The sequence below is a fragment of the Bombus vosnesenskii genome, unplaced genomic scaffold, assembly GCF_011952255.1.
Source record: "Bombus vosnesenskii isolate JDL3184/JDL3185 unplaced genomic scaffold, Bvos_JDL3184-5_v1.1 scf7180000013361, whole genome shotgun sequence".
In the NCBI taxonomy this organism is placed as follows: domain Eukaryota; kingdom Metazoa; phylum Arthropoda; class Insecta; order Hymenoptera; family Apidae; genus Bombus; species Bombus vosnesenskii.
The window spans coordinates 1,237,862-1,250,458 of record NW_022882994.1 but is presented as its reverse complement, the minus strand read 5'-3'; the positions used below and the strand labels follow the sequence as shown (position 1 = coordinate 1,250,458).

The 12,597-nt window shown below is 37.7% G+C and overlaps 1 long non-coding RNA gene across 1 annotated transcript; it reads left to right on the top strand.

The window, feature by feature from the left end:
* Positions 1-3,629: 3,629 nt before the first annotated feature.
* LOC117237183 lies at positions 3,630-11,653 on the top strand. The gene is made up of 3 exons (XR_004493957.1): positions 3,630-4,183; positions 4,543-4,602; positions 11,196-11,653. It is a non-coding gene; the product is annotated as an uncharacterized LOC117237183 (long non-coding RNA).
* The last annotated feature ends 944 nt before the right edge of the window (positions 11,654-12,597 follow it).

Here is a 12,597-nt window from a genome sequence, read left to right as displayed (position 1 = left end):
TTCTAGGGTTAAAATAAAAATAGCCTGTCACCTTTCGCCACAATGTGTCCTTTTCTTGCACGACGCGGGTGCACGTTCCGCGAACTCGCGAATTATGAATATGATTATCTCGGACGGGCTCTTGACGGGAAGCCAGACCTGTCCCAGAGGTGTCACCTTACATCCTCCCTCTCTTTCATAGTGTCGACGTTCCTGGGCCCCCTCGTGTTGCTCTCCCGTTCTGACTTAGCGCGTGACGTCGCTTCTCGTAACCGAATCTCGCGAATAATTGCACCTCGACAGGTCTCTCTGCTTTTCTTTCGATCGGCTCGTCAATCGTCCTTCACAAATTATTGGGAAAATAAAGAATACGACAGGAGAAATTTCATTTCCGCAAAGGGACGACAGATCGTCCCATCCGACGTTGTATCTTTGAATTTTGTAAAAATTTGAGAAATTTTACGATTTGAGCCGAATACTATTTTTCCGAAGATAGTATCGAATATTTAAAGCGATATAAATTTTTGCTTTTAGTGGCTCAGCCTACTATTAACAGTTAGTAATTTTGTAGTCATACAGTTTCTTAGTGGAGTATTTCGTTTGGACGAAAATTAATCGCAAGAGCGACAGAGGGCCTTGCGAAGTTTGTACAGAATTTTTCTAATATTTAATTTCCATTCAATTAGCATTGCCTCTCGCGAAACCTCCATTCCTCTGCACCTAACAGCTATCTTATCCTTGGTCACGATCAGCCCGGTTAATATGTAAAAATGTAAATGGTCCAGACGGTCCAGCAATAATCTCTCGGTGGTCTTGTGGTCGAAAAACTTTAAACTTCCCAGAACGGTTGTCCTCGATCCCCCGAATTCACCGAAAACGAACAAACGATACCTGCGAATCGCATCAGTGTAACAGCAAACTTGAAATCTGTCAAGAACAGATATCTGATCTAAATTACCCAAGTACGTTCTATACACATTCCGCGTACGTGCAACAAATTTAGAAATACGTAAGAAATTGCCAATAGTAAGAACACATCATAACTTCGTCTAATAACTAAAAAAAAAAAAAGATGAAGATACATTCCTACTAAAATCCTTAAAAATACGATTAACACTCAAGTAAAAATTCAAGCGAACCAATATCGTGCCTACAAATTTAAATCAAACCAGCGAAGAACTTCAATTAAAAAAAAAAAAAAAATTCGAACGTTCTACTAAATTTCTCTAATCGCACAACTATCGTACGAACAATTATTTATCCTCTATGGTTACAGGACTAATATCGTGTACATTTTGCGCATTTAAGCCAGACGTATTGTCTCGTATTCTACGTACATAACGCGTTACAGCTAGGGATGAAAGGGAAGAGTTGCAGCGGAATGGCGAGGAAGAGGAAGGGGTGAAGAAGGAAGGGGGATGCAGATGGGCCGTCAGCCTCTTTTCCGCAGGGGCCCGCAATAAATTTAACGGGCCAACGAGGGGGGCAGGGCCGGTTCGCAAGCGGCGATAACGATCGAACGAGCGTCAGAGAAGTGCTAAGTAACTACCGATCGTATCGAAGATAGAACCGTTTGGCTGCAGGCGTTTATCGAACTATGTACGCCGTCTGCTTCCATATCCCGCCATCTTTCATAGTCATAGAAATTCCCTCTTCTCTCTGCCTTCCGTTCTATACGGTTTTCACTATTATCCACGTCGTCAGAAATTGTCACCGACACCACAATAGACGACACGATGGCCGCCTAGTGGGAATAGCTCGTAGCACGTGTTTGACGTTTATGAATCGAATTTCTCCTTGGACTGACACGCGACAGAGATACGGCGGTAATGCGCGCCCATCGATCGCCATGGGACCGATGGTGCGATATGTCAGCGGACCCGTAAACTGTTTCAACGACCGGAGATCCGGTCCGTGGAAAACTGTGACCATGTCGTCGATGAATGTGTATACGTTTGACAGGGTGATTAGGCAGATTTTGAAAGGTTTGCCTGGTGTTGGAATTGTAGTAGCGAATAGAGACAAATTTCTAAGGTAAGAGGATATATTATGAAACAATACTGTAATTCTAGAAAATGGTACTGTACGCTTCTCAAGATACCGAAGAAAGATAATGAATCATTAGTGCGTTATGATATGTTTGGGTTTGGATTTTTATGAGATTTACAAGATAAGAGATACGAAGGAATTGCTCTTAATTTGGTTTCTTGCTTAATCAATCGTTAATTCCGTGTATTAATAATGATTTCTTAATATCACTTTAATAGTTCTACAGCTTTAACATGCGTAGCTTGGATTGTTAAAATAACATTTCGACAAATTTTTCTTCACAGATGAAATCAAAAATTGGTTAAGAGAGACGGTAAAAATATACGTAACATTAAAATGGAAATTTAAAAAGATTTAAATTAAAAAATTTTTAAGTAGAAGAACTCTATGTAAATGGTTGAGAGCGTCAGGCGCAAAAAATACGATTCTCCTAATTCCCCATACCGTTGTATACCTACAACGTGCTCGATCTACCCCTAATTTCGTTCATCGCCCCATAGAAATTCCCCTTGAATCTCTAGCCCACCAAACATATGTCGGAGATCTCGTCCCCTTTTCGGTACAATGACACCATGGAATTTCGTGCAGACGATTGGTTAGTCGTTCGTCCAATGAAACACGCTGGGAGAACTTTATGGGGGTTGACACGCGTCCTGTTTTCCCTGGGGTGGAATTCATGGGATTAGGCGGCGGCAACGTAAACGTAACGTCGTTATGATAACTTGTTTCTCTTCCTCGTTTCCTCCACTGTTTTTTTTTCTTTTTTTTTTTTTACAGAAGGATTATGTTGGATTACAGGATACGACTTGCCACGTTCTTCTCGCTTCTCGTAAGACGTTGAACGTAGCATAATAAGCGTACATTGAGGGTACTGTGGAAATAGTGTTTTTCTTTTAATATCAATGGTGTTACTTGAAATTCAATGGAAAGTTCGTAATTTTTGAAGTTGTATTTTTAAGATTTACATAATGAAATGTTAGTGTACGTAGAGGTAAGAGAGCATGCCAGTTACAGTGTCAGGTGAGCGACTATGGAGTTGATCGTTGGCTGCTTGTAATTCTAGACAGGAATTAAGCGGTGCAGCGGACAGCCACAGCTTCACCGTTGCAAGCGGTACTGTGGAAAGGACAACTTTGTAATATGATTACGGCCAGAGAGATTCAATATCGAAATTAGGAAAACTGAATTTTTAACCGTCCTAATATCTTCATCCGTGACGAACTATCGTAGCGAATAAGAACATCAGTGAATACTGGTTCCTATCAAAAGACCAGATTTTCAAAGGAAAATGGAGCGAAGTCAACATTATAAAGCAAAAAATCACATTACAAGACCTGCAATAATTCAACACTTAACATTAACGAAGAAGTATACTCCATTCGTTTTACTTACTATTCATCACTGAAATACCATATTTTCTATGTTTACGCTTATCGTTGAATGGAAGTTAAGCGATTGTACAAAAATAACTGTACTTGTGATTCTATAACTCCAGGCTACAGTAATTGTGTAATACGACGAATATTCTGTTTAAAAAATTGAAATGTATTAAAACAGAAATTAGACACACTATGTGTTTTCCTGGGAAAAGACAAACGCGAACAAGCGTCGTTTTTGTTACGAGTCATTTAATTATCAAAGAAGTACTTTCCATCCATCTTAATTGCCATACACCGCTAAAAGAGCAAATTCCAAAGGAAGAATGAAAGAAAGTCAACATGTTGAAAAAGACGTTCACTCTGTGAGTCTGGTGTACGCACGAACAGCTGGAATCTCCTTCAGTCACCAGCGGGATCCATTCAGAATCACCGACGCGACAGCTGAAGGACGTTGTTTTCCTACGACAAATTACGCGCGCGTTCGCCGCTTTCGACGCGCGGCGTCGACGCGTGTGCGTGTAATCCTCCCGTGTTGTCTACACACACCAACACACAACGTACGCACACCATAACGCCGACCTACCCCACTGAGAATCGTGTTTCAATACAGAAACCGAAAACCATATCATTACGCTGAAGCTCGTAGCAAAGTTTCGTAGCAAATGCGCGCGCGCAATCGACTAACCTTTGCGAGGGCCAGTTAGCGCGTTTCACAGGTGTGTGTTAATTCACGCGGTAATCGAGTACGCGTGCCACTAAGAAAACATTTTTCTGTAGTAAGTTTCTCTTTGATTCTTCGATACGGTGATTTTATTCTTTAATCGTGTGGTCCTGGACGGATTTATTGCGATTTGAAGTAAGTATGACAAAGAGTTTGGATGCGTGCGTATAGTGTAAATCGACTTTCCGCTTTAGAGGTTATGTTTATTGAATCTTATTAAGAATTGATCTTTTTAATTCTAAATGGATTTATTGTGATTTTGGGTAAGATCGATGGAATGTTTGGAGTAAGAATGACGGAGAATTTGAATGCGTACGTATAGTGTAAGTCGACTTTGTGTTCTAGAGTTTATGTTTACTGAGTCTTATTAAAAATTGAGCGTATTAATTTTGGATGGGTTTATTGTGATTTTAGGTAAGATCGATGGAGTGTTTGGAGTAAGAATGACGGAGAGTTTAGATGCGTACATATAGTGTAAGTTGACTTTGTATTTTAGAAGTTGTGCTTATTGAATCTTACTAAGAATTGATGTAATTAATTTCGAATGGGTTTATTGTGATTCAGGTAAGATCGAAGGAGTGTTTGGATGCGTACATATGATGTAAATTGACTCTGTATCTTGGGGGTTATGTCGAGCGAAGTTAGTAGTTCATCGGCCTCTGATCGTCTTCAAAAAATCACGTTTCGTGCTCGCAACCAACAATTGCACAATACGATTTCGCGGTTTCATTGCGGTGCTTACAGGTTGAGGATTTTTCAAAGAAGTTGCGCTATACTCCTTCTACTCTTACTCGACATATAAGTACCATATGTAGGTCACTCTATTCTATGCAATTTTATCATAGAAAATATTGACATTTTTCAAGGTTTCACAATATAATTCTATTTATAGATATATAACGAGAAATATCAAATCATTTAAAATCATTCTGCCATATATGTTCTCCACTGAAGAATTCTATTCTATTTTCTATTAAGAAGCATGATAAATTAACAGTGTTCCGGGTAAACTATCATTACCAAACAAATATTATGTTTCTTTACTGTGAGGCTTACAACGGTTCCAGATTAGTTCAGATATCCATAATTTTTTATTATAAGGATTATAATGTCGATTAATGGAAACAGTTACAAATCGGTGAACAGTCTTCATCAGCTAGGATACCATAGTAGTCTTTAACATAAGAATTATAATATTAGTTGATTGACGAAAACAATTCCAAATCGGTTAGGCCCGAGAAACGAGGAACGAACAATTGGCGAATGCGGGGCAAAATTGACCACGTTGGTTACATAATGGGCCTCCTCGAGCTTCGTCAAATGGTGGGCAGTACGAGTATTTAGATGAGTTGACTCCAATTGGCGTACGTACCGTGAGAATCCAGTATCTAGCGCGTGGACCGTGTGTGAACCAGTCAGTCGAGGAAGAAAAATGGGTGAACTAATCATGCAAATTGGGTACAAAGTTACGTAATTCTGTTCTATCTCTATCCACCCGTCCGTTGGAATCTCGAACATTAGACGTCCACTAATAGTCGCTTGCATTTGCAGCAATTAACTATTTCTTCATCGAAATTAGATTGACGTTGACTCGCAAGTATTTTGTAATTGAAATATTGTTTTTGGTATCTGTACTGGCCTCGTTGCTAGTTCCTTGTCCCACTTCTGAAACTAGATTAATTGATTCCACCACTAGGTAATCGGTCTAATTATTCGAGCGTTATAACTTTCTTGGAGCTGTTAATATTTAATCGAGCAATTTGAGAATTAAATTCGCCAAGAGATATAGCTATTTCTGTACACATTACAGAAGAAATCCTCTTCTGATTTTGCGGTATACATAGACTTAGAAATATTAAGGAATCAAATCCTTCCAAATTCTCAAACTTAAATAAATTAAAGTCTTTAAATGGACTCAGTAAGTCAAAAACTATTAAACCAGGTTAATTTCATTCGTAGGATAACACAATCACTAGCTTCAGTTCCATTGGAAACTATAGCTAGGAGTCAGATTCTGATTAGGTTTAAGCTAAATATTATCCAGCTTTCAACTTTGACTTTCACAGCCAAGCAATTAAAACTGCTGTATTGAGTTTGATTCGGATTACTTTTCACGACCCAAATTTTTGTTATTCATAACAAATACCGTAGAAGTTAGAAACAAAAACAGTCTGCTACACTGACAAAATTTATACTTGTTATACAAGAATAAGAAAAAGGATTTGTTTCAGGCTTGAAATCGTATTCGCATTGCCACAACATTCATTTCTCAATTAAAATTTTGGAAGCGACGACCATCGTAAAACTCTTAAGCAAAGATGCGCTGGATGTGTAACGTCGAAAAATGCTGGAAAAATCAGACAGACGTGTAGGACCGTGGTCTGGCTCGCGGGGCAGATTTGAGTGAGGAACGGAAGAGGAGGTTCGGAACGATTATGCAGCACGACACGGTGCCCAACAAGGAGAGACAAGGAGATGGAGAGAAAAAGAGAAGGAGTGCACGATGCACACGCTGCGAGCAATGTGCGAGGCTTCGCGCGGCCGTCAATTACGATTAATTAGAGCGGAGACTGACAGCGGACGCAGCGACGGCTACTTAATACTTTAACTTGTCCCCAACCCTCCACCCGTTCACTTCCTCCGTCGTCGTCGACGGTGACGAATCGACCGAGAGCTCCGTTCGTTTCGTTCATCGTAAACTATCGTGTATATATCCCTTTTTGCCTTTTTCTCCTCGATGTTCCCTCCATTCACGAAACGTGAGATCTCTGTTACGACCTTGTTCGCGGCAGGGAAAAAGTCACCATCCAGGAAATTCAAGCTTCTGGCTTGGGGCCACGCGTGCTCTCGTAATAGGACAGTTTGTTCCTTGCAAAATCATTCCTTTTCTTTTCTTGAAATTCTATTTCTATTGCGTTCTTTCGGTTGTAAGAAAAAGTCTAAGGGAATAAAATACGGGGCTCATTACATAAATAGATAGATAGATAGTTTTATTTAAGCCTGGCGGCCTTGAAACAAGACTTGAATTACAATTCCTCAGTTTATTACAGTATTTAAAAGGCTAAAATACACGTAGAATACTCTTTGTTCGTTAACGATCGCAGAAAGATGCAGTTGTAGCTTTTTAACGTTAGAAAATGTCTCAGGCTTGAACAAGATATGAAAAATTTCTCACGGGAATGCAGGATCTTTTTAATGTGCTCTTACAAGATTAGAAATCCCCTTTTTTTCGCTAAAATTATAAAGATAATATAACAATATGAAAATTTCAGCATCGCAGCAAGGTTAAATTCGCTTCGATATTTGTATTGTATGAAATGAATTTTTAGAATGTTTTTGGTATTGTTTTTTGTACCAGGTATAAATAGTTGGAAGGTTTGTAGTACTTGAAATTAAAATCAAATTTTGGAGATTGATTTATTAGTATCTTGATAGAAATATTTTTTACTATAAGATTGACTTTTTAGTGAGTGAGAGATACTTCATGCCAATGAATTAGTACTTTTTGACTATAAAAGTAGATGTCGATATAATGGAAGATCACTCATCTGAATCTGATTGTTGCGTTAGACATCGAGCATAGGAGAATAATTTTATTATATTATATAAGAGTTCACGTTCACATTAGTAGATTCAATCAGCAGGTGTTTAGTTACTCGAGTATTAAATAAAATCTTGTAAAACGAATTCTACTTTATACACATAATTTAAATCTACTCTTATTAATTAATACTTGTCTATTAAATGTAGAATTAACATTTACAGTTACAGGATAACGTGTAAAAGTAGTTATCGAAATGAAATATTAACACCATAAGATAAACTATCAAAGCACCCCAATCTGTCGTTAGTTTGACGAAGGAAGTGAGAATTAATGACAATTAGTTAGTAGAAACATCAGAGTCTCTCGACTTTGAACAAGTCGAATCTAATAACAAGTTGTCGGTGTACACACTTCGTAACAACCGTAATCAATTATATAATATCGTGATCTACGTTAGAAAGAGAGGACTCGCTGCATTATTAAACAGCAACAATTAAAACGAAGAATTAATTCAGAATATTGCGGATGCGCCGTTTCACGGTTTCAGGCATACGTTCGTTACGCATCGCATCGACTTTATATTAATAAGTATGATGTTCTGCTCGTTTGTAAGACGTAAAATCATTAATCAAAGCTACAATTATATACACGTTGGCACCATTTTATAAGTTACCCACCGTAGCGCGAAAACTATTTATTTTTCCAATACCGTAGCAACAACACGGCTTCATATTGAGATTATATTTTATCAGGTGTTTCATTACGAAAAAGAAAACATTACAAACGTATGAAAATTTATTTATAGCCATTCACGAAGGTCTTCGTACACCTTATTCCTTCATATACCTTCCTACACGAAGGTCTTTTCATTCACTGTATGGTACAGTGGTTGTCTTATCACGTAACCGATATGTTCAGAAATTCATTAAAGTTTAGCAAGAAAATTTTGTTTAAATAAAAATGACGCTTTTATAAGATTCGCGAAGACTTTTACGATTAACCGTATACGGTAACCTTTCTTATTTTTTCATGCTAACAATAGGAAAGACAATTTTATCGTTATTAGTATGTTGCTGTAATTGTGTCGGTGAAATAGAAAATGGTCAATAACAATTCAATTGATTTAACAATCTAATTTTCACATTATCGGCATCGGCGTTATGTCAGTGAAGTAGCAATATCTGTTAAGTATGAATTGGTTACGTAGCCAATAGCAATGTAGTCAATTTAATAATTTAATATCGACAAACAATAGTCTTTTGAAGTAATCACAAGCGGAAGCTTTGATCGGAAGTTGTGGAAGTAGGGAAAGAAGAAGGAGGGCGAAAACGTATTTGAATGATTGCGCTCGTTGTCGGTCTCCTTCGCTAATTGAGCCATTGTCTAGGTCCGGTTAGGCACGTCTAAAAGCCTAATGGCCGTTTCCTAGAGACGCGCCAGTCCGAATACTGAACGAATTAGAATAATTCGTTCCGTCTGGCTGCGTCACTAGATCGCGCAACGACGTTCGTCGCCGGTTAGACGAAACCTGTCTTCTCTTTTCCTCCATTTGCTAAGAATCAATGGTTCTACTTCAATTTTTACTAACCTAACCTATCCTTTTTTTATTTCCTTCCTCGTCAAGTACACGGAGTTTTAAAAGGCTATTCTAAGTGGAATCTAGCTTAAACATAACCTAGACTTGTCTCCTTTTTCCTCCTGCAATTGCAAAGAATCGGTGATTAATTTTGATTAAAGCAAACCTAACCTAAACCTAAAGCAATCATAATTCGAGGCTAAGCTCAAATCTAATGTAAACTTAATTCGAGTTTGTTTAAACTTAATCCAAACTTGTCCTCTTTTTCTTTTGAAATTGCAAAGAATCGATGGTTAATTTTGACTGAAGCGAACTTAACCTAAAGCTAAAGCAATCATAATCCAAAGCTAAGCTCAAACCTGATGTAAACCTAATTGAAACTTGTTCTCTTGCTACTCTGGTTGCTAAGAATCAGTGCTTCCGCTTTAATTTCGACGCTTAACCTCCATTTCGCCGGCGTGCACCACGTGTATTACGTATTTTTTGTAAACATCACTTTTATCCGGCCACGCGGATGTTTTCCATTAAAACGAATCGCATAGCGAAAACTTTTTATTGTTCGCCGGTTCTTCCTGTTTCGACGTATTCGAACGTATTTTATACGACAAAAAACAGCATCCAGCAGGTAAATATCCTTCGAATCTCGCCATGGAAACGATCAATAGAAACGAGATTTGTCGTAATAATTGATGCTTCGATAGACTGTGTGTTTCCAATACAAAGAAACATTATACATACATAGTGTCTTCTTTCGTATTATATATATATATTTACCTTCATTACTCGTGTTGCGGTCCTAGATTCAATATCAATATAAAATTATATTTATTATTAATTTATATTAATACAAAAGAGTTTTTAATACATTTTAGGAAAATATTATTCCAACACTGAAGCGAGAAATCTTTCATATTTTCATAACATTAAGAAATTTGTTAACAGTAAAAATACACGATTGGATCAGAAACGATGGAAACAATGTGTTTCTTTTGTTCGTTATTCTGTGAAATAATAGTAACCTTCTTCGTTTTATCTTATTTTCTACACAACTTACTGCAACTGCCTACCACACTAATAACGCTAAAAGTAACTAAAAACTTCATTCTCGTCCATTAAAATACCAAACAAGCAAGAAAATGTTAATCGATAAAAGTTCTTGGAACCGTTCTTGGAAAAGTCCTCGGCGGAGAACGGGTCTCCCTTTTAATTTTTAATTTCATTACGGATTCTCGAGCAGCCCCATAATGGCCTCGATACGCCATAGGCCATCTGCCACGATCTCGAAGGATCTGTATCTACATACCGATCGAATATAATCGATCAGGATCGATCAGCGGAACATCATCTAGCTGACTGGTCGTCGAACGATCGGCCGGTTTCGCTCGTAAGCCGTGTAATCATGCTACGATCGAATTTACATGGCAAATTGCGCGAATCAGCGGATCGAACGTTTTCTTCCTGTTATCCAGCCGGAACAACGGCGGATTCATTTGTGTAAACACTAACCTCCGCGTTTACGGAAACGTTCGACTGTTGCTAAAGCGGAGAAACTGTTTCAATAAAACGAAAAATCAATGAAAAATTCTTCACTCGCGCCTCTATCATCTTCAGTCTGTCATTTGTGTTCTACGGCTTGATCCTGCTGCACTTTTCCAAATCATTTTTTAACCCAATTTTATTTTTCTAACGTAAAAAGTATCTCGAATTTGAGCAAAATATCAACGAAATTCTTGTTGCTAATATATACATGATTTCTTGTTTTCATTCTATGTTAAACATCCTCCTGAAACAGTTCCTCTTTATCTCTTGAAATAATGCGGACGGAGTTAAAAAGGTTTGATCTTCCTAGGAAGTCCAGATATAATTATGATGCAAAAGGGAGAACGGTCGGGGGGAGGGGCAGTGTTGCGTTTCGTGATCGTGATTGCTGAATAAGATTTTTTCCAGGGAGAGCCGGAGGTGGGAATCTTACGGGCGTTGCGATAAGGCACACATTAATTGAAGAACAACATCCGGCATGGAGCCGGTGGCCGACGTCGTGACATCATTGTCTACGACAGAACGAAAATGGAATTAAACGAAGCACCATCGGCCTGAGCCGATTCAAAGCAAAGGGTAATTTTAGAGTGATAGCATTAGCGAGAATTTCTCGCTGGTATCGGCCATTTCAAAAGAAGTCGATCCAATGTTCGACCCATTTTTTCCTCGATTGTTTAGTAATCAAATGGACAACGTCCCCTATCGCATATTTTAAATTCTTAATCTTTTACGAACGAAGAACAGTTTATAGGTGTTAATGGAAATACGAAGTCAAAGAGTAGAGAGTCTCATTCGAAAGTAGGCTTATTCTAGTATAATATTCTTTCTCGAGTCTTCTTTCGTCGTTCAACGGCCAAATAAAAACTAATATGCAAGAAACGATCTCTATTATATATATCTTTAATTTTGAATAATGAAAAATCGATGTATTGTTGCTTTGAACGAACGTTCTTTTTTAAGTTTTACTTTATCGTCTAATGATCAAATTGGAATTAATGTCTATGTAATATGTATAAAGAATGTTCATTGGATATAATAGAAACATCAATTTGGAGGGAGTATCGCTCAATTATAATTTGAAATAATTTAATAATTTCTATTCCACGCGAATAGAATTATGGCATATAGTACGGTGAATAATGAAAATTTGAAAGATCAAATTCATCGCTCAAATTGATCCTAGTTACTGTTATTTTGCCAACGATCGATTATAAGCCAATGGAGCTTGTCCACCTGTCGTGTTCGATGAGAACGCAATTCTGACCCGGCGGCGGAACTAATAGCTTCGACGAAGGACTACTCGTAACAGTCTGCGCGTTTAATTAGATAGAAGGAATATTATAACGAGGTGAACACGCGTTTATATGTGTACATGAGTCACATACTATAAGTAGTAGACAGCATAGCACTAATAGATACTATCACACTGCAGTAGTTAGTACAGTAGATAGCATCATATTGCACAATTCGACGATTTGTTAAAAAAATGAAAGATAGATTACAACTACCAGATATCGTAAATTTCCATCGATTATCAAAATTATCATCTGAACACAATTAATCTGAACTATTATAATAACCGAAGAAGTTTAGAATATGCCAAAATAGACTTCCACGTTTTACCATGAAAAAAAAAAATAAATATAACGTTATTTACAAGTACCAGGGTCGAAAGAATTTTTAATTTTGCTTCTTCCAATTTCCACTAATCGCCAAATATTTCACCAATTTCGATCAAAATACGATAAACACAAATTCCCAACACCGAAGAAATTCGTAGCACAGCAATGAAAATATCTGTAAAACTAAT